We start from the raw sequence: 19,525 nt of genomic DNA on the forward strand, positions 1-19,525 counted from the left end.
CCACTCCCCCCACGCTCGGCTAGGCTGCACTCCAGCGCCCCACCCACCTCCCTCCAGGCCCACAGAACCATTCTACCTATCCAGCCCTGGCATGTGGGACTGAGGACAACTGCACTCAGGCCTTAAAAGTCCAAGTGCCACAGACCTCCCTCCCAAGTAAAACAGAGAAAAATACAGCACGTTAAAAAATAAAAGTTAAAACAAGGCCTGGCGCTATGGCTCAGTGGCTAAATCCTCTCTTTGCAAGCACTGGGATCCCATATGGGCACCAGTTCGTGTCCTGACTGCTCTACTTCCCATCCAGCTCCCTGCTTGTGTGGCCTGGGAAAGCAGTCGAGGACAGCCCAAAGCCTTGAGACTCCGCACCTGCATGGGAGAACTGGAGGAAGCTCCTGGCTCCTGGCTTTGAATCAGATCGGCTTTGGCCATTGTAGCCACTTGGAGAGTGAACCAGCAGACAGAAGACCTTTCTCTCTGTCTCTCCTTCTTTCTGTAAATCTGCCTTTCCAATGAAAATAAATAAAGCTGTTTTTTAAAATGTTAAAAATACAGCAAAGGTAGGTGGGGCATGGACACAACTCACAAGGTTGCTAAAAGATAAGAGAGAGTTCAAATTCACCAACTAGATGGGATGGTTTAGCCACTCCTGCAATGCTTCAAGAGCCAATATATTTGACATTTTTGCATCCAAGGCATCTGTTGCTTATCACTTACAATGGTGTCTGTTTTGAAGCAAGAATGAATACAAAACTTTGTGGGTTCAGGACTTAAAACTATCTCAGCCATCCAACTGTAACAATATTTGGTCACATCACAAAAAATAGAATAGGAGGTGATACCTAAAGCAATACATGCCTCCACTGAGTCTGCTTCCAAAAGATGGTAGCCATCATTATCTTGAAGTTAAAATATACTTAGATTTGCAAACCACCAGCAGCAAGATGAACAGTTCATAGAATATTCTGTATTCATTTTGAAATTAGAGTTATCATTTGGAATTGCAAAAATCCCCTTCATCACTTCAAAAAAAAATGATGATTCCAAATTCAACATGCGTCCACATGAGAACTGTGGACACATAAGATTGTGAAGCCATGCCTAGATGATAATGATGCCTCTGACTGATGCCTCTGACTCTGTAACAGGGATCTGGCAGGCTGACCCTCCTCAGTTCTACTGTGATTCTCAAGTTAGCAGCAGGTGCACAGCCAGGGACTGCAGAACTGAGCCTAGGACTACCACCACACCAACCAAGCTTTCTGGAATCAACAATTAGCAGTCATCCACAACATTTAAGTCAGGGAGCTGCACTTATTCCAGTCATGTTCAGCAATTCCTGAATAATCTCAGGACAATGGTTATTACCCATCAGACCCCTAGCAAGCACCTGCTGAAGACAACAGTTCTGGGGAAGTGACATCTCCCAAACCTCCCTAGACTGTTCCGTGCACAGCAGGACTTGTGACAATGTTTCTTCACATATTTACATTTGCAGCGATTCTGCAAAAATATTCACCCAGAATAAACACTCCAGCAACAGACAGTGTGCTAATTCTGATCAAGTTGTTTTTTTCTTTTCTTCTCAGACTTTAAATAGAAACATAATTTCTTTGGAGTGAGGTGAGCCACTCAGCAGATATTTCAATTATTTAACCCATATTATGCGGTAAGGAAAGGGCTCAGGAGTTTAGCTACAGAAAATGTTAATACTTCAAAGCCAGTGCAAACACTTCTTAGCACACTTATCTTCTGTATCAGTGGTCCCTGTGAAGGGCTTTGGGCTTAATTTCTGGCAGTAGCAGGTAACCATGAAAGGGTCTGGATTCTTAAAAGAAATTAAATTCACACACACACACTCACGCACACCCATAGGATTTTGAGAGGCAGAGCAAGACACGGGCCATATGCTGGTATACTTCTCAAGTGCCTACAGTAGTCAGAACAAGGGTGAGCAATGGTGGGCAAGGCTGAAACAGGGTGCCAGGCCCTCAGTCCAGGTCTTTCTTGTGGGTGGCAGGGACTCCATGCTTGAGACAACACTGAGGCCTCACGTGTGTATCACATACCAGAATGGCAGCTTGAGTCCTGGCTACTCTACTCCCAGTCCAGCTTCCTGCTAACAGACCTAGGAAGAGAATGGAAAATGGCCCAAGCACTTAGGCCTCCCACCACCCTGGTGTTCCTGGCTCCTGGCTGTTGTGGCCATTTGGCAAATGAATCAGTGAATACAAGATCTCTCGTGTTCATGCTTTGTCTTTCTCCCTCCCTCCCTGCCTCGCAAATAAATAAATCTGTAAATAATAATAATAAACAACTGCAAATATTCTCACGGCAATAAAAAGGCAGGAGTTCCGTCATCAATGTTCATTACAAGGCTTAGACAACATTCTGGCCCTCATCTCCATCATCTCTAACGGCAGACTGGATACAAAAACATACTATTTGATACCTGACTTCCAATTGTCATTATCTTGAATTCCTCCCAGAAAATGAGGCTTCAGACACCCTTGTAGAAATCAGAAATGCACGATCATGTGCCGGCTGGTAGAAGTTAATTTAACAGTCCTGGAAACTGTTATCTGGGAAAAACACTCATTTTGTCATCAGAACAGTCAATCAACTACTAAGAGTTTATAGGCTATTTTAAACAGATGCTAATGTACGCAAAAGAAAAAAAAACAGTTAAATCAATAGCTCTGCAGCAATGCAAGCACCCACAAGACCTGGATGTGGTCAGAGCTACTCATTCTAGCAACATCAGTGGTGAGCACATCGTCTCATCTCTTCCCCAAAGCCACTTCTGATTAATCCCATCCCACTGCCAACACTGTCTCTTGAACATCTTGGGAATAATTTGCCCCATGTTATCTCCTACCCTGCATGTTGGAATTAGCTACCCACTCAAACCCTTTAATTGTACAGGTTGACAAACCAAGAATTAGAAAGAGGCAAAGACCGGCCCACGGTCCCACAGCTAGCTGGCAGCACAGCCAAGGCTTGTCTGCATACTGCTCTGGGAGGATTTCGTGGTTGCTAGAGGGTTTAGCCCCAGCTCTGATGCCTTGGTTTCTTCTGACCCCACCAGACATCCTCGAACACACACTGCAAGCTTCAGGATTCCTCATTTAGTCCTCTCAGCAACCCAAAGAGACAAGAGTGAGTACGAAGCAACCACAAGGTCGCTAACAAGTCTTGGCCCCAGAATTTGAGTACGGGCCTCTGTAATTGCACAGACTGTGCTCGTAACCTCACAACCAACCAACATCCTGGGGCGGGGAAGCAATGAAGAGACTGTGGCTGATCTCCAAACCACGCAGGCAGCAACCACACCCTGCCTGGACAGTCCCGTTCTTGTGGTGGACAGCCTGACAGGGTCAGACAACAGGAACAAATTATTTTGTTTTGAAATCATGGTGTCAAGCTTTGATCAGCTGTATTCTGCTTTCATTTATTCATTCAATCAATATTTGCTGGCATCTATCCAGTGGCGGGTGCTGCCCAGGGAACCGACAACAGTTAACTAAACACATCCCTGTTTTTATCATCTAAGAAGATGGCAGGGGAGATACACAGGAAGTCCCTGACATAGAAAAATAAACAAAGCATATAAACTAGAAAATGAAGAGAAGAGTACCAGGTAGAAGCCAGGAGCCAGGAATTCCATCCAGAGCTCCCACATGGGTGGCAGCAGCCCAAGTACATCATCAGCAGGATGCCCAATGGCACGCAGAGCAGCCAGGACTGGAGCCAGCATTCAGATACAGGAATTAGCATCTCAAGCAGAAGTTTCACTTGACCATCAGTCCAGGGACAGGGCCTGGCCAGTAGCTGAAGGTAAAACATCCCTGGCAAGGGAAATAGCAAGTACAAAAGCCCTGGGATAGGAACATCCTGGGGGATCCAGTGCAGCTGGAAGATGCGGGGCTCCCCACAGCCTATGGGGAATTCACATTCTGCCTTGCTGTTTCCACACATGAAACTATAGACAACTTAAACTTCCATGCCTAATGGGCAAAGTACTGCTGGGGCTCAGCAAGGGACAGCTAGGGTCGTGACTACGTAGTCACGAGAACTCTTAATACACATGAAACCATTTGTTTTCTATCTGATGGTCTTGAACCCTGGGGCCAAATGACACTGCTGGCTTTGTACATAGCCAACAACTTTCTCCTAAGCCTTTGGCTTCCTTGGCTGGGCTTCCTGGCCTGAGAAGGAGGCCCCTGGAGGAGCCATACTGAGGTTCTCTTAGTAAGAGGCAGGGTAGTCCGGCCTCACTCCTCCACCTACACAACCATGTTCCTCACACCCTAGAACCGCCACCCACAGCAACCTCACTCTTCTTCAGGTCTGGAGTCCCTGCTGCTTGGATGTACAGGACTGATTTTACAGGACAGGACCCCACCTGTCTCATTTCTCAGTGGCATCCCTGACAAGAGAAAGGAGGAATTTCAATTCAGTTCCCTGTCCTTTGCAGAGGGTTCAAACGCTGCTTCAAAATTAAAATGGTAATTCAACTATAAACAAATTCTTCCTCTGATGTCTTTTTTTTTTTTTTTGCCTAAAACCAACATTTCTTTCCAAAGATATGTGAACTTCAAAGCAAAACTCAACTGGCCTGGAAGACTTAATACTGTTGCTTGGAGCCCAGTCCTGCCCCCTTCCCCGCAAACACAGCATACTTCTAGAAGGTACTGTGAGCCTCCCAGAGGGGTAAGCTCAGAACCAAGGGCAGATGTCAGGACCACAGGAAATTCTGCCCGCTCCCCTAGACCCCCCAGCACTGTTCTTTAATGCCGTGTTTACTTTTCATCTTTGTCAACGAAGGGGTTAAAGTGCAAACCACAGGTGAAGAGAATCAGGGGCAAGCCCACGCCTGTTAAAGGAAAAGCAGAATCTTTCCAAACCACTTGTAATTGAGCCCCCGTCACTCAATTAAAAAGAGATCAGTGTTCTTATCTAACAGGTCTTACCCGAGGCTTATCAGAATCAGATCCTCATTCTTCCAGACAGATCTGCTGGTTCTTCCCTTCTTAATGCCCTCAGCGTGTTTAGCTGGGGGTCAAAGAAAGCCATAAAATCTTGCCTCTTCTCCCTCACTTATCCATTCCACAAATGTTTATCAAGTGCCTTCTTTGTGCCAGGACTGAGCTAGGTACACATAGAGAGCCCTGCCCTTGTGAAGGTCACACTGTAGCTGGGGAGCCAGTCCCGAATTAGATGTATTGATGAGAGAGAGAGAGATGCTGAGAAAACAAAGCAGAGGGACAAAGAATGCAAAGGTGTCCATCTTGGTTTCGCCTAAGGATCTACAGGAAATGCACTATGTTGCTATTTGGGAAACACTGTGAGAGAAGAAAACAGCAGAAACAAAGGCCCTGAGGCAGAGAAGGTGGGACACACACAGGGAACAGCAACCAGGTGGGGCAGAGCAGAAAGCCAGCAGCCTAGAGTGACTGGCTAGCGTCAGCAAGCACCGTCACAACTGTAGTTTTTGCTCTAAGTCAGGGACCGTTGAGCAAAAAAATAATAGGATCCGACTTAGGCTTGATCGGAGAGATATACTGGACTGCAGAGGGACAGGACAGGCCGCTCCGCCCACCAGCTGTGTGATCCCAGCAGGCCCCCTCACCTTGCAGCTTGTTCTTACCTTCTGAGTGAGTGAGATGATTATTTCTAACAGCCCTACTGTAACCCTAAGTGTGATGATTCTCAGTGGGTTGTCTGCATCTTCTCTATAGCTATATTCCAGGAGACTGGTTAAATTTGAGTTTTCCCCAGAATTTTAGCAGAACTGAAACTGACTCAAAGAATTCAATTTGACATTGCATCTTTCAGCACAGATGCATGCTACACACCCAAGATACAAAGGAGATAAACTCCGCCTTGCCCTAGGGAAGTCCACAAGCTGCCAGGGGAAGAAAACAGCATTCACGAGCTGGCAAAAAGAAACATTTGCCAGGAGGAAGTAACAACAGAGGGTACCTTGAATAACAGGGCCTCCAGAGGCAGCGGGAGGGGAGGCCACACAGGAAGAAGGGATGTGCAGCAAAGGAACGCAGGGTGGGAGCAGCGTGAGAGTCAAACAGCATGCGCACCAAGGACAGAAGAGCAAGGATGTTGTGAGCCAGCACAGAATGGCGCCACCTGCTCTTTTCCCACGCCGCATCACCACAGGGTGGGCGTGGGAGCCCACCTGCAGCAGAAGTCCATGGGAGGTGAGAACAGAACCAAGAGCCCTGACAAGCCAATGAGGGCATCAAAGCTTCGCACCATCAGGAAAGTCTTATTCAACACCCTGTGGAGGTGTAAGGTGTGAGAAAGCGGAACAAGGCCTGCTGGGGCCAAGCTTCTGCTAGGGGAAAGGAGATTTCTTAGTCGACACCCAGGTCCCGTGGCGCCACTAAACCTGAAACCAGCCACAGGCATTCAGAAAGGCGAGCTGCTTCTGACAGGGGCCACTGGGGGACAACACATTCACCCACACACGGTCAACGTCTTAGCCTTCTCGCCTCCACGGTCTTCTCACACCAGCCCCCTGCGTATTCTCCCCCAGAAGATGCTGTTCAGCACAGGGTCCACATTTGCACTCCACGTGAGAAAACCAGTGTCAACCAGCAGGTGCGACTGCTGGGAGCCTCTAGTGTACAGCACTGGACAGCATGAAAGCCTGACCCAAAACTCAAGCTTGGACCCAGAACACTGGGCGCCAACCCCAGAAGCTGCCTAATACCCTCTGGTTGCTCTCAGAAAAGCAAAAAGGAACCTAATCTAGTCTAAAGACTGATTTAAAAGAGTGTCAGTGGTCTTCCATCTATTGGTTCACTCTCCATGCTGGCAACGACCAGGGCTGGGCCAGGCCTGAAAGAGGAGCCAGGTGCTTTCTCAGCATATCCTATGTGGGTAGGTGCAGAAGCCCAAGAACTTAGACCATTCTCTGCTGTAAGGAGCTTGACTGGAAGCAGAACAGCCGGGACTCGAACCAGCACCATATGGGCTGTAAGTATCGTTGATGGTGTCTTCACCCTCTGCACCAAAATGCCCCCAAAAGTCTTTGGTCCTAACATTGTTGTTAATTACCAATAATAAGCCAACAGAAAAACTAGCAGATTCTTTCAAATGTGAGTCCACAGTCCTTTCTCTTTTACCCTCCACAAAAAAGCAACCCAACTACCAAATGATCATTTCTCTTGGCTCAATATTCCCAGTTTTTCTAATACATAATCAGAAACAGACTGCTTTTTCCTGGCTTTGGAGAACAGGATCTTTGGGGTTGCAAAAGTTGCCAACTACCCTCAACTTCTGCAAAATTTCTTTTGCAAACCTCACCTATATTCCTACTTGAAATACATGATTCCTTTCAAAGACAACATTTGAACTCCCTTGTTATTATGCAAATGTGAACTTTCTTCTGACCTGACACCCTCCTCGCTTGCCTAGCTTCCCCTCCCCCAAGTAACCTAACAGTGGTCTTGCCTGGTGTTCAGCTACCCTCCATTCAAACAGGACCAGAACCCCTCCTAGGAGTGGCATCTATATGGAAGACTTTCTGGAGACACTTTCAAGAATTTAGTAGAACTGGTTCCACAGGAAACTCCTTTGTTAGCCCACACACTGAACTAAGTCAAAGCCTGAACATCTTAGTTTGCGCATACTCTGATAATGAAATCAAGGTGTCACTGAGAAGGGCACGAAGAAAAACATGCGACATGCAGCTGGCAGGTCATTTCTCCTCTGGCTCATGTGCTACAAACAGGATGCATCCAATGGCTGCACAACAACTGGAATGCAGTGAATGATGAGCAGAACACATTCAAAACAAAAAGACAGTGGTGTCACTCCTTTTTTTGGTAATATTTATTCTATTTTTCTTGGAAAGTCAAATATACAGAGAGGAGAGACAGAGAGAAAGATCTTCCATCTGATGATTCACTCCCTAAGTGGCCACAATGGCCAGAGCTCAGCCGATCCAAAGCCAGGAGCCAGGAGCCTCCTCTGGGTCTCCCACACAGGTGCAGGGCCCCAAGGCTTTGGGCAGTCCTCAACAGTTTTCCCAGGCCACAAGCAGGGAGCTGCATGGGAAGCGGGGCCACTGGGACTAGAACCAGCACCCATATGGGATCCCGGCGCGTGCAAGGCAAGGACTTTAGTCCCTAGGCTGCCGTGCCCGGCCCAAGGGTGTCACTCTTAATGCACTGTTCACCTAAGGATTTTTCATGATTCACATGGCAAATAGCAAAGATGTGACGAGTTAACAATCTCTTTAAAATCATAAACATAAGAAAACAAGTAGGAATTTCAGTTCAGAAAGGTTTGAGTGAAAATAGAGCCTAACAATAGTAAGCATGCCCATCTAGACCCGAAACTTCTCCCACACACATAGGGAAGACCTTACTTACAGTGCGATGATGCAAAATGTATATAATGACTCAAGGGTGCTCTCCCTCCAAATTGACGTTAACTTGCCAGTTGCCTGCACAAAGTCTATTACAACAAAACAGGCCACTTATTCTTCCTGGATGCTCAGAAAATATGTGAGGCTACTTCATCTTAAAGAAAAAGTCATAGAAGAGGTAGCTCGCACCAGCACAGCGAAGCGCCCGCAGGAGTCCTCAGGCCAAGGCAGGCACGCTGGGTCCTGTGATTAGTATCTCAAGGTTTCACCTCAAATAACCTTCCAAGTATGAAAGAGGCCACATTCCACTTCAGCAATTATACAGTTGGTTCATCAGGAAATTAAATTTGCCAACAGCCCCCCGGTGTATTTTTCTAGCCAAAGACCAATATCGCACTGTCAAAACATGAGCCACTGACAATGCCAGCAGGGTGATACTTCCCAAAAGAATTCTCTCCATCCCCCCAGAGAAATCAAGTTTCCACTAGCATAAGACTGAAAGCTTTGGCATCCTGGCACAGGCGACTAGGCTGCTGAGAGACAGGCATCCCATATGAGCACCTGTTTGTGTCCCGACGGATCCACTTCTGATCCAGTTCCCTGCACTGAAGGATGACCCCAAGCTTGGGCCCCTGCACCCACACAGAAGATCCAGAAGAAGCTCCTGGCTCCTGTGCCCATGTGGAGAGTAAACCAATAGATAGAAAAGTAAACATCTCCCTCCCTCCTATGCTCTCGCTTTCTCTCTCTTGCCCCCCTTTCCACCTTTCCTCCCTGCCTCTCACTTCCCTCTCTAACTCTGTCCTTCAATAAATAAATAAATCTCAAAAAGAAAATCAAGTAAAAAAAAATCCAAAGTACTGCCAGACCCTCTGGCTGGCCCACGTGGTGCCCCAGGTGTGGTGGCAGGGACCTCTTGCACGTATCATGCTGTCACACACCTTCTCCCCAGGAAGTCTGATCAGCAGCAAAGCTCAGAAACCCCAAACTACAGGCACAGCTTTCTAAGGATCATTTCTCCAGGGATTAATCAACCTCGGTGTGTTTTCCTGACCTTCCACACAACCTAGACAATGGCACTAGGTGCCTGCAAGGCCAGAAGAGCAGGTGCTTTGTCCCCTTGCAGCAAGCCCCCATTTCTAAAGGTGCCCTTCCCTGGGGATCGGTGTCTCAGAAGTGGGGTGAGGGAACGCTGCTGCCCTTCCTCCTCAAGGAAGCAAGAGCTAAGGTCTCAGGCTTAATGCTCAGTTGGTACCATGGCAACAGCTTGACAGCAGGTCCTGAAGGTCAACTTTGCCAAAGTCTCCATATTCCTCAGAGTCCTCTCTCGAAACTGTAAGTTTTCAACAGAAAGGAATTGCAGCAGGCAAGAGAGGCATTAACCCTTTCTGTCCCTTCCCCTTAATGATCTCTGCGCAAGCTCCAGTGGGATGGTCTGGAAGCACGTGTGATGTGGCGCTGGAGCTTTTAAACATGGCTTCCACCCCTCATCAGCAGTGATGCGTGTTGATCATGAGCCTGCAGAACTGAAGAATAAAAAGTGTAACGTCAAGTCTAAAGGCGTGTAACCCCACAGAGCATTTACAGGAACATGGCTTCAAACACTACAGCGTGCACACATGTCGACAGAGAGAGCAAGAGATCCGAGTCACCACTCTGTAAGGCAGGAGGGGGAAATGTTGGGAAATCCGGACCAAATCTTAAGCAAAGATGATGCAAGTGGAGGGAATGGAGCCTGGTGTCACTCAACAAACAAACGTGCTATTTCAAAAGATAGAAAATAATAAAGCCAGAAATGGACAGAGGCCAGCAGATGGATCTTTTTGGAAGGTTCTTCCAAACTACATGGGATTTATTATAGTTTGACTAGAAAGGAACAAATTAGCAACAGCTGTGCTTTATGGATTGTTACAAAAAAGCACCACTATCATTCCAAGTGTTACTCTGACGATACAGAACCAGAGAAATGTTGGCCATTAATCTCAGGGCACTTAATTCTCTTCCAATGACACCAGGGCCCTCAGTCAGTCTGTGAAGCGCTCACAATTATTTGTTCAAGGCTAGCTTCACCCAGATTCTCTCTTCTGTTCCAAACTGCCCATATTCCTAATGGCAATGCAAGATTGCTTTGAAGCTAACGGCTCCCTCTAAGCACCTGAAGGAACTCAACAACAAAACAAGCAACCCAATTAAATATAAGGGATGTGAGCAGGCATTTTTCAAAGGATGAAATGTAAATGGGCCACAGACACAGGAAAAAAAACTCAGGATCACTGGCCATCAGCAAAATGCACATAAAAACACCACAGGGTATCACCTCACCCCAGTTAGGACAGCTACCATCCAGAAATCAAAAAACAAGAAATGATGGGGAGGACTGGGAGAAAAAGGTACTCCAGTATATTGTCAGTGGGAACTCAAACTGGTGCAATCATTATGGAAGACAGGGTGGAGACCTCAGGAAACAAAAACAAGTGTATCTAACACATGACCCAGCTATTCATGACTGGGAATACACCCAAAGGAAACGAAATCAGCATACCAAGGAGCTACCTGCACCCTTAGGTTTACAGCAGGTCAATTTAAATAGCTAAAATATGGAATGAGACCAAATGATGGCTGGATAAAGAAAATGTGGGGGAAAAAAAAAAAGAAAATGTGGAATATTATTTAGCTATAAAAAAGGAATGAAATCCTGATATTCACAACAAAAGGAATGCGACTGGAGGTCATGCTACCTGAAACAAGTCAGATCCAAAAAGACACAAATCATATATTTTCTTACTTGCATTTAACAGAGCATAAAAATTGTATCATTGTCTTATCATTTGGCATTTTGCTGTAAATATTGCTTTGTGACTCTCCTGTAAATGACAATTTACTCTCCTTTTTTCCACATTAAAAAGGAGAAAAGGACAAGGGTTGGCATTTAGGACTGCAGCACCAGTAATGCTGTATTCTTAGCTCAAGTGTCGATTATAAACATGATCACAGGACAAAAAAAAAAATCTCTTATATGCACACATATGTGTATTTCTTGGTATATGCATCTGATACATTTTTTAAAGACTCAAATGATACACATTTCAAATAGTAACAGTTTTTAAATATCTTCAATAAGCTTGAAAATATAAGTAAAACATTTCACTGGACTGCTCAAACTGGCAATTAAACCACTTACACAATATTAAAGCAAAAACAGAGTTAGATCACCAAAACTAGCTAAGATCTTGTGTGAGGTCCAAGGGCAAGCCTTGGGAGGCCATTCTCCCTGGACCACCCTCTCATTGTATCATGTTAGTACATATATGGTTTGTCAAGAAACTTATCTTTTGTCAGTCACCCAACAGCGCCTTCAAGTGGGCAACACAGGAATTGCCCAGCCACTTCCTAATTGGTTAAAGATTACCAATGGGGAAGGTCTTCCGCAGGTTCCTCCCAGACAAGGAGGGGTCAGGGAAACTAAGAACTCAAGACACTTCCAGAAACTTTGGTCAGTCTCTCTCCTTTCAGGAGACACCTCACCTCCTGGATCTCTCCTGGAATGTGCTTTCAACCCTTCCTTCTTCCTTTCACATTCATTTGTACACTTCTCAAATAAAACTTCTCTAGCTACCAAAGATTCTCAGCTTCTTTTATTTCTTTTTCTAGACTAAGCTAAGGAAAGAATCCACCGAACTTTGCTAGAAACAAAGACTATCCTCGATTAAGAAGTAAATCTGACAATTACAACTTTCTATCCATAGCAACGAACAGACAGGAAAAAATGCATTTCAAAACAAACTGTCACGAATGGGGGAGTGGTAATTCAAAATGACCATTGAGCAGAATTATCCAGGGAAAATATTACAGCACTGTAACCCCTTAACCTGGATGTTAGGTCTACTAAGCTTAAAATGTAACATCAGAATCCTTCACAGATATATGAACTTAGGAAATCGGCCATCACTTTCTAAAGAAGTCAGTGGGGATAACCTTGGAAATCAAGGGCATTTGAGTTCTCCAGGCTCACAGGCCCAGCTTTTGACCTCAAAGAAAAAGGGCCACCTGACATTTACAAAATACAACCAAGAGAGAGAAATTCTTTGGAGTCTAAAAGGGTGGAGGAGACAATAGTTCCCTTCAGAAAAACCAAGGCTGCTGATCCTTCAAGGCTTTCTATGACAAAGTTCCCAAGCACCCCTAGGGCATCCTGGGCCCCTACTACCAGAGAACTGAATGAGAACTGCTTATTTCTCAAATTCCAAGATGAGAACCCACCAACCTATTGAGGACTAGCGATGGGTAATGTGTTGATGATTAGATAAACCACATAGCAGCGGGGAAGATCAAATCCCAAATAAATGCTACTTGGTAACCCAACAGCAAGGCTGAGATTCAGAAAGAAGGGACGACATTTGCAGGTTACTGTAAAATAGGGTCTAGTTGACCTGACTAGGCAAATGACATAGAGTTCAATCAACAGTACATGATAAACAACAAAGGTTATTAGCCTACAATACTGCAAAGATTAAAACCCCTTTGCTAAAAGTCAGTTTTAAAGACTGTTTTCCAAGCAAGATATTTAATTCTTTTTTTTAAAGGTTTATTTATTTTTATCGGAAAGGCAGATATACAGAGAGGAGGAGAGGCAGAGAGAAAGATCTTCCATTCGATATTCAGTCCCCATGCAGCCGCACCGGCTGGAGCTGAGCCAATCCGAAGTCAGGTGTCAGGAGTTTCTTCCAGGTCTCCCATGTCGGTGCAGGGTTTCAAAGCTTTGGGCCGTCCTCAACTGCATTCCCAGGCCAGAGGCAGGGAGTTGGATGGGAAGAGGGGCTGCCGGGATTAGAACCGGAGCCCATATGGGATCCCGGCACATTCAAGGTGAGGACTTTAACCACTATGCTATCACGCCGGGCCCAAGATATTTAATTCTTGAATATTATTTGCACACATATGCACAGGTACAGGTATCCGTAACACCTATACTACCATCAAATACAATACATCTAAGCAATCCCTGTACAGGTTGAGCATCTCTAATCCAAAACCCAAAATCTGGAATGCTTCAAAATACAACCATTTTGAGTACCCAAATGACACAAGTGGAAAATTCCACACTTGACCTAATGTGATGGGCCAGTCGGAAACCCAGGTGCACTAAATTGTATAAAATGACCTCTGATCATCCGTAGAAGCTGTATATGAAACATAAATTAATTTTGTGTTCAGATATCTGTCCCTTCTCCAAGGTATCTCTTTATGTATAAGCTAATATTCCAAAGTCTGGAAAAATAAATTCTAAACACTTTTGATCTCAAGCATACCCAACCTGCACTAGCACATAAGCCGCACTGAAGAACGCGCAGCAGAACGGCTGTTAACACGGGATTAACACAGCTTTGTTGCCTCATGCTTGGAAAATGCAAACGGAAGATAATGATGACAGGGTCATTCACGCACCAAACTCCTTTACAACAAATTCATGACACCAACTTTTTTGCAACAGAGAAACTGAAGACCACTACAAAAGGACCCACAATGTATTTTTCTGGATGGCCACAGACTGAGATATTATCCAAATTACATACAATTGTTTTAGATACATATCTCTTGTGGGGGAAAAAAACTTGTGTGTGTATATTTAACATCTTGGCAGTCAACATACAGTTCTTGCCATAAATGTCCTGATGGCACTTCTTACATTAATCTATGGAAATTAAAACCAATTTCCCTTTGGAAACCAGGCAAGTAAGCTAGTTACCTGGACTACTGAAGCTAAAACAACTTGCCACTTTGGAAATGCAGGTTTAACATCCGCAAAACTGTTTTCTGCACCTTATGAACCTCAGGAGTGTTTTTGCTCCCCCTATTGGCTAATAGTCAAAATAACAATGAATTCCCGAGGGATTGTTTTTGAAGTCCCTGGGGCTCAAAAGCAAGGTGGTGATCTTTAAAAACAAGAGCTGAGTCAACAGCCGGTAGGCAAGGTTGCCCTGTAATGGACAGATTCCATCATAACAGGAAAAATTAAGGCAGACAATGAAAAACTGAAGGGCCAAAAAAACAAATTCACTGAAGCCTTGAAACACTAAACAATGCAGAATTAAAGCCAAAGTGGAGAACATCAAGAAACACAGCAACATCCTCGAACTGACACAATAGCACCAAATCAATTTCACTTTAATAGCTCTTAAGGGGGTACGAATTATTTCCCTGCCTCCCGTGCCAACTTCAAGCTGTTTCCTAGGGAAGCCAAGTAATGGTGATCAACAATGTCTGGGCAATTACTAAAAGAAATTAAGACTGAAGTGCCACGTTAATTAATATGAGTCAGAGTTCTATTTATAATTATCTGGAGCCAATTTCAAAGAAGCTGTAGTTGGCATCCCCAGTCTATACAACCTCCTAAACTCATTGCAGATAGCTCACACGCATTTCAAAGGCTCAGTACTCAACTCACAAGGAAAGCTTCCCGCAGCCAGACAACACAGACTCATAAAAGCGAGTGCCACTTGCTGGTCTCCGGCTAGTGAGGGACCTAGCACAGAGTAAGAACTATCAAAAAGTTCCGTACAATCCCAAGCAAAGCAACTTAACTTCCAGCATCTATAAAAGGGGGCAATGCAGAGTGTTTCTCACCATACAGCTGATGTGAGCATCCAGCAAGACCCCGAACCTAAGAGTGGCGGGCAGCGGAGCTTAACCCGTTACCTGTCCCCCCCACGGGAGCAGTGGGTTCACCCCTGGCAGTCTGCAGGCTGCAGCTCCCCTGACTCCAGGCTAACGGGGCTTGACACGTGTTTTTGCCACTTGGGAAGACTTCTCTCTTCCCAAGCCGCTCACTTTTTCGAAGAGGGGCGCAATTCAGAACACGTTTGGTCCCCCTCGCAGCTGTCACTCCCAAGAGCCCAGGGGTCCCTGCGCTCAGCTGCTGGTCCGCAGCCAGGGACTCCAGCAGCAGCGCTTAGTATTCCAGTCCTCGCTCCTGCACCTGAGCCGGGGGCAGTAACCTGTGGAGCCGGTGCTCCGCCTCCCACTACTTCCCCAGCTCGGGTGAAAGAGCGAATTTCTACTCCAGGCCCTCCGCGCGGACATCAAGTTCGTTAGCTTCCACCCCAACCAAGGTCATGATGAACCCGGGCTTGACACGCCGCCTCTTTTCTTTCCGGGATTCTGGAAAGTGGGACAGATGCCCTAATAAGCCCAAGTGTGCACGCAGGTTCTCCTAAGCCATAGTCGGGGACTCCCGAGTGTGTGCCAACCAAATTAATACACTCCAGGAGCCTTCAAACGCGGCAGGGACGCGCGGCTCGGACTGACAGCGGGGCGCCGGGCTGGCTGCACAGCACCCCGAGGGTGCGGCCGTGGGTTCCTAGGGGAGGCAGGGGCGCAGGCGGAGCGCACATCCACCACAAACCTGGCCCAGCGACTTGTCACGCGCCGGGGTAGGGGGGCGAGGCCGGCACCCTCCGCACAGCAAGGAAGGTCCCGCGGAACCCAGAGTGCAGGAGGGTGCGGAGACGACCTCCCCCGCGCCGCCTCACCTCACCCCGCAGCGCGCCGCTGCGCCCCGAGCGCTGCCCAGCCCTGAGGGGGCCGCTTCCCCGCACCGCCGGCCCCTCAAGTCCCCGCCCGGCCCATGCCGCCCTCTCCGGGCCGCACAGCGGGCGCACCGACAACCCGCGTAACGCACCGGGCCCCGGGCAGACTGCACAAGTCCGCACGGCCCCGGAGGCGGCGACTGCCGGTCAGGCGGCGCGGGGCCGACCCGCACGTACCTCGCAGGCGGCGCGCCCCGCGGACCTCAGCCGCGGCAAGTTGCAGGGACGCGGAGCCAAAGTTTCCCCCGCCCAGCGCTGGGCGGCCGAGAGCTCCAGCAGCTGCTGCGCCGCGGCGCAACTACGCCATCCGGAGCCGCCGGGCGCCTTCACCTCCTGCCGGGAGCTCCGGGAACCGCGCCGGGTGAGCGGCCAGGTGGCGGGGTCCGCGCAGGCTCAGTCCCCCTCGCTCACTGGCTGCCGAGAGGACAGTGCGGCTCGGCGTCCCCGCAAGCTGCGAGTACCCCCATCGGGCCGAGCCCAACGCGCCCGCTCTCCCTCCCGCGCGGGCGGGGACGGGCAGAGCGCCACAGCAATCAGCGCGCGGGGGGAAGGGGCTCCGGCCGCCCTAAGCCCCGCCCCACCCCCGCCTCCTCTCTCCGCCCCCTCGGCTCCGGGGCTGATGGATGAGCCCCGCGCTGCTCTGGCCAGCCCTTCCCTGCGGGCCCAGGAGGCTGCGAGCCGAAAACAGACAGGGGAGCCTGAACACTGCCGGCCGGGGCCAGGGCCGGGCTCAGCGTGCACGGATCCGGGTTGCACACGAGCACCCCTGTCCACAGGAAGGAATAGAGAGGAATGGAAGGTGATGGGGGATTAGAGGGATACCCAGCAGAGCTGTCTAGAGGAGGTGGGGCGTTATTTGGCTCGATAGAAAAAAAATGTAGAGCCTTAAGTAAAGTGAGCGTGCCAGCTTGCCCACTCCGCAGCTCGGTCTCCCTCGCACACCTTCATTCTATGCACACATTCATTTTTGTTTTGCCTCGGGTGGCCATCATAATCTCCAAAGATGCTGGTTGCTGAGGGTGCATCCTGGATCCTAAAGAAATGAGCCCCAGGCCCAGCAGCGTGGCCTAGCAGCTAAAGTCCTTACCTTGAACGCTCCAGGATCCCACATGGGCGCCAGTTCTAATCCTGGAAGCTCCACTTCCATCCAGCTCCCTGCTTGTGGCCTGGGAAAGCAGTCGAGGATGGCCCAAAGCTTTGGGACCCTGCACCCGCGTGGGAGACCCGGAAGAGGTTCCTGGTTCCTGGTTCCCGGCTTTGGATCGGCTCGTACAGGCCCGTTGCAGCTCACTTGGGGAGTGAAACATCAGATGGAAGATCTTCCTCTCTGTCTCTCCTCCTCTCTGTGTATCTGGCTTTCCAATAATAATAATAAATCTTTAAAAAAAAAAAAAAGAAGAAGAAAAAGAAAGAAATGAGCCCCGTTCCTGGAACCTAGTGCGCCTGGGGTGGGCACAGCATGCGGCTACCCAAACCTCTGCACAGCCCTAAGCTTGGCAGCGAACGCCACCTTTACAACTCCTGTTGATACACTCATCTCTAAGTAAACAGTGTGCTTAATTAACGGGACACTGAGACACACAGTCATCAAAATGACCACGGGCCACACAAGGGTTTCAGAGACCGGATTTTGCTTGCTGTTAGACTAAGGGAGCCTGCTCCGACAGCTTCAGCTCCAGGCTCAGTTTGTAACCCACTGCCCTGAGCCCCAAACCATCCCAGCTCCCTGTGAAATGAAGAGCTTGGCCTCCAACACCTGCTCTGACACCTCCTCCAGTTCCAAAAACCCTTGGTGCAAGGTCATGATGCAGAGCAGGATGGAGAGGGGTCCCTAGAGGAAGACTTCCAATGCTGTTTGGAAAATTACTGGTCTTCCCCTGTGGGTTTTATTTGTTTGTTTGTTGTTGTTTAATGTTTATTTTATTTTTATTGGAAAGGCAGATTTACAGAGAGAAGGGGGTCAGAAAGATCTTCATCCACTGTTTTGCTTCCCAACTGGTAAAACAGCTGGGGTTGAACTGATCCGAAGCCAGGAGCCAGGAGCTTCTTCCAGGTCTCCTTGGGTTACAGGATCCCAAGGCTTTGAGCTGTCCTTGACTGCTTTCCCAGGCCATAAGTAGGGAGCTGGATGGGAAGTGGAGCAGCTGGGACATGAACCGGTGCCCATATGGGATCCCAGTGCATACAAAGTGAATATTTAGCCATTGAACTATTTCTCAGGGGCAAGCCTTCCCCTTTTCTAGGGCGCACAGGACATACTTAACCTGTTGCTCTTGTACCTGTCCAAACAAAAGCCACCAAAAGGACAGCTTTATCCGAAAAGGTGGAATGTTGTTTGTTGTTGGTGACCTACATTACTGCAAAACCCTCCTGGGTGACTGACTCATCCATTCCTTGCAGGGCTGATTGTGCTCCCGGTATAGGAGAGACCTGAGCCTGCACTCAGAGTCCCCACAGGCACAATGCCCTGCGGCCAGAGTCTGGTGGCAAGCCTCTGCTGTTGCCTATTTAGTCTCTGCATTTGGAACCTTAGCTTCTTGACTGGACTCCAGTAACACAGCATCAGGCCTCAAGAGAAATCGGGTCTCCATTCCAAGTACAGTTGTGAACATGTGTATTGTTCAATCATGCATTACACTGTACCATTCATTTCCCAAATAAGAGGGTGTCAAAGCAACAAAGAAACTGGCTCCTGAAGAAGAGAGAGGTGTGCTGTCTTGAAAGCCTGGTGGCATAACCCCCCAAAGCAAGTACCCAGGAGTGGCCATCATCATGCATTGCTCAGGGCCAGGCCCAGTTCTGAACATTGTCCACAGGTGAGCATGTTCACTTCTCACTGCTCTGTAAGGCTACGTGCAAACTGACGTCTGTGTGCAAGCCTGTTTCCAACTGAGCCCTCACAGCTAGCCAAAACAGTTCAACTCACAGGTGAAGGGTGGCGGGATCCCACCAGGCAGCCTGGAACCCTAGGCTCAGTCACCAGGCTCTACCACACATCACCAAAAAGCTTTCCATATTGGCAAAATTAAAGGGCTGCTTTGATTTGTTTATAGTAGGAGTACTTCATTCCCACAAATGATAAGGTGAACAAGGAACCTGTAACGGTGTTTGCAAAACTAGCAATGTCTATACAAGTCTCTTCTCTGTAAGTCTTTACACCGCCACATCATGCCACCAGCAGAAAGCCAGAGAGCAGCAACCAAGAGCAAAGGCTTCAATGGACTTAATTTTTGATTCCTGGGGAAAGTTCTAGAAAGGTGTCTTCCTTACCTCTTTTGAATGGCAAGACCAGGTGATCTAGGAAGTGATGCTCTCCTTCTCTTGGTCTCTAGGACTGCACTAATGTTAAGTGCTCATTAACATAAGGTGCCAGCTCCCTTCTGGTTCAAGATGATGTCTTAGTCATTTGTTCAGAATTTTTTTAAAGCCAGTTGTGAGCAGGTCAGAGCAGAGGAGTGGCAGTGAAATGAGGTACACTTTAATCCACTTACTAACAGATGTTTGACCACAGACAGCATCAGAGATTCACTGCAGCTCTGTCTCTCCC

General features: G+C 47.9%; 1 protein-coding gene across 1 annotated transcript in view; it reads right to left on the reverse strand.

Annotated features, from left to right (window-relative positions):
• The window catches only part of TGFBR3 (transforming growth factor beta receptor 3), a 198,771-nt gene extending 182,284 nt beyond the window's left edge, over window positions 1–16,487 (reverse strand). The window contains exon 1 of the mRNA XM_058659133.1: window positions 16,156–16,487. The gene's annotated coding sequence lies outside the window, so the exon portion shown is untranslated. The remainder of the gene's footprint in view (window positions 1–16,155) is intronic.
• Window positions 16,488–19,525: the final 3,038 nt, after the last annotated feature.

The sequence above is a fragment of the Ochotona princeps genome, chromosome 2, assembly GCF_030435755.1.
Source record: "Ochotona princeps isolate mOchPri1 chromosome 2, mOchPri1.hap1, whole genome shotgun sequence".
NCBI lineage: Eukaryota > Metazoa > Chordata > Mammalia > Lagomorpha > Ochotonidae > Ochotona > Ochotona princeps.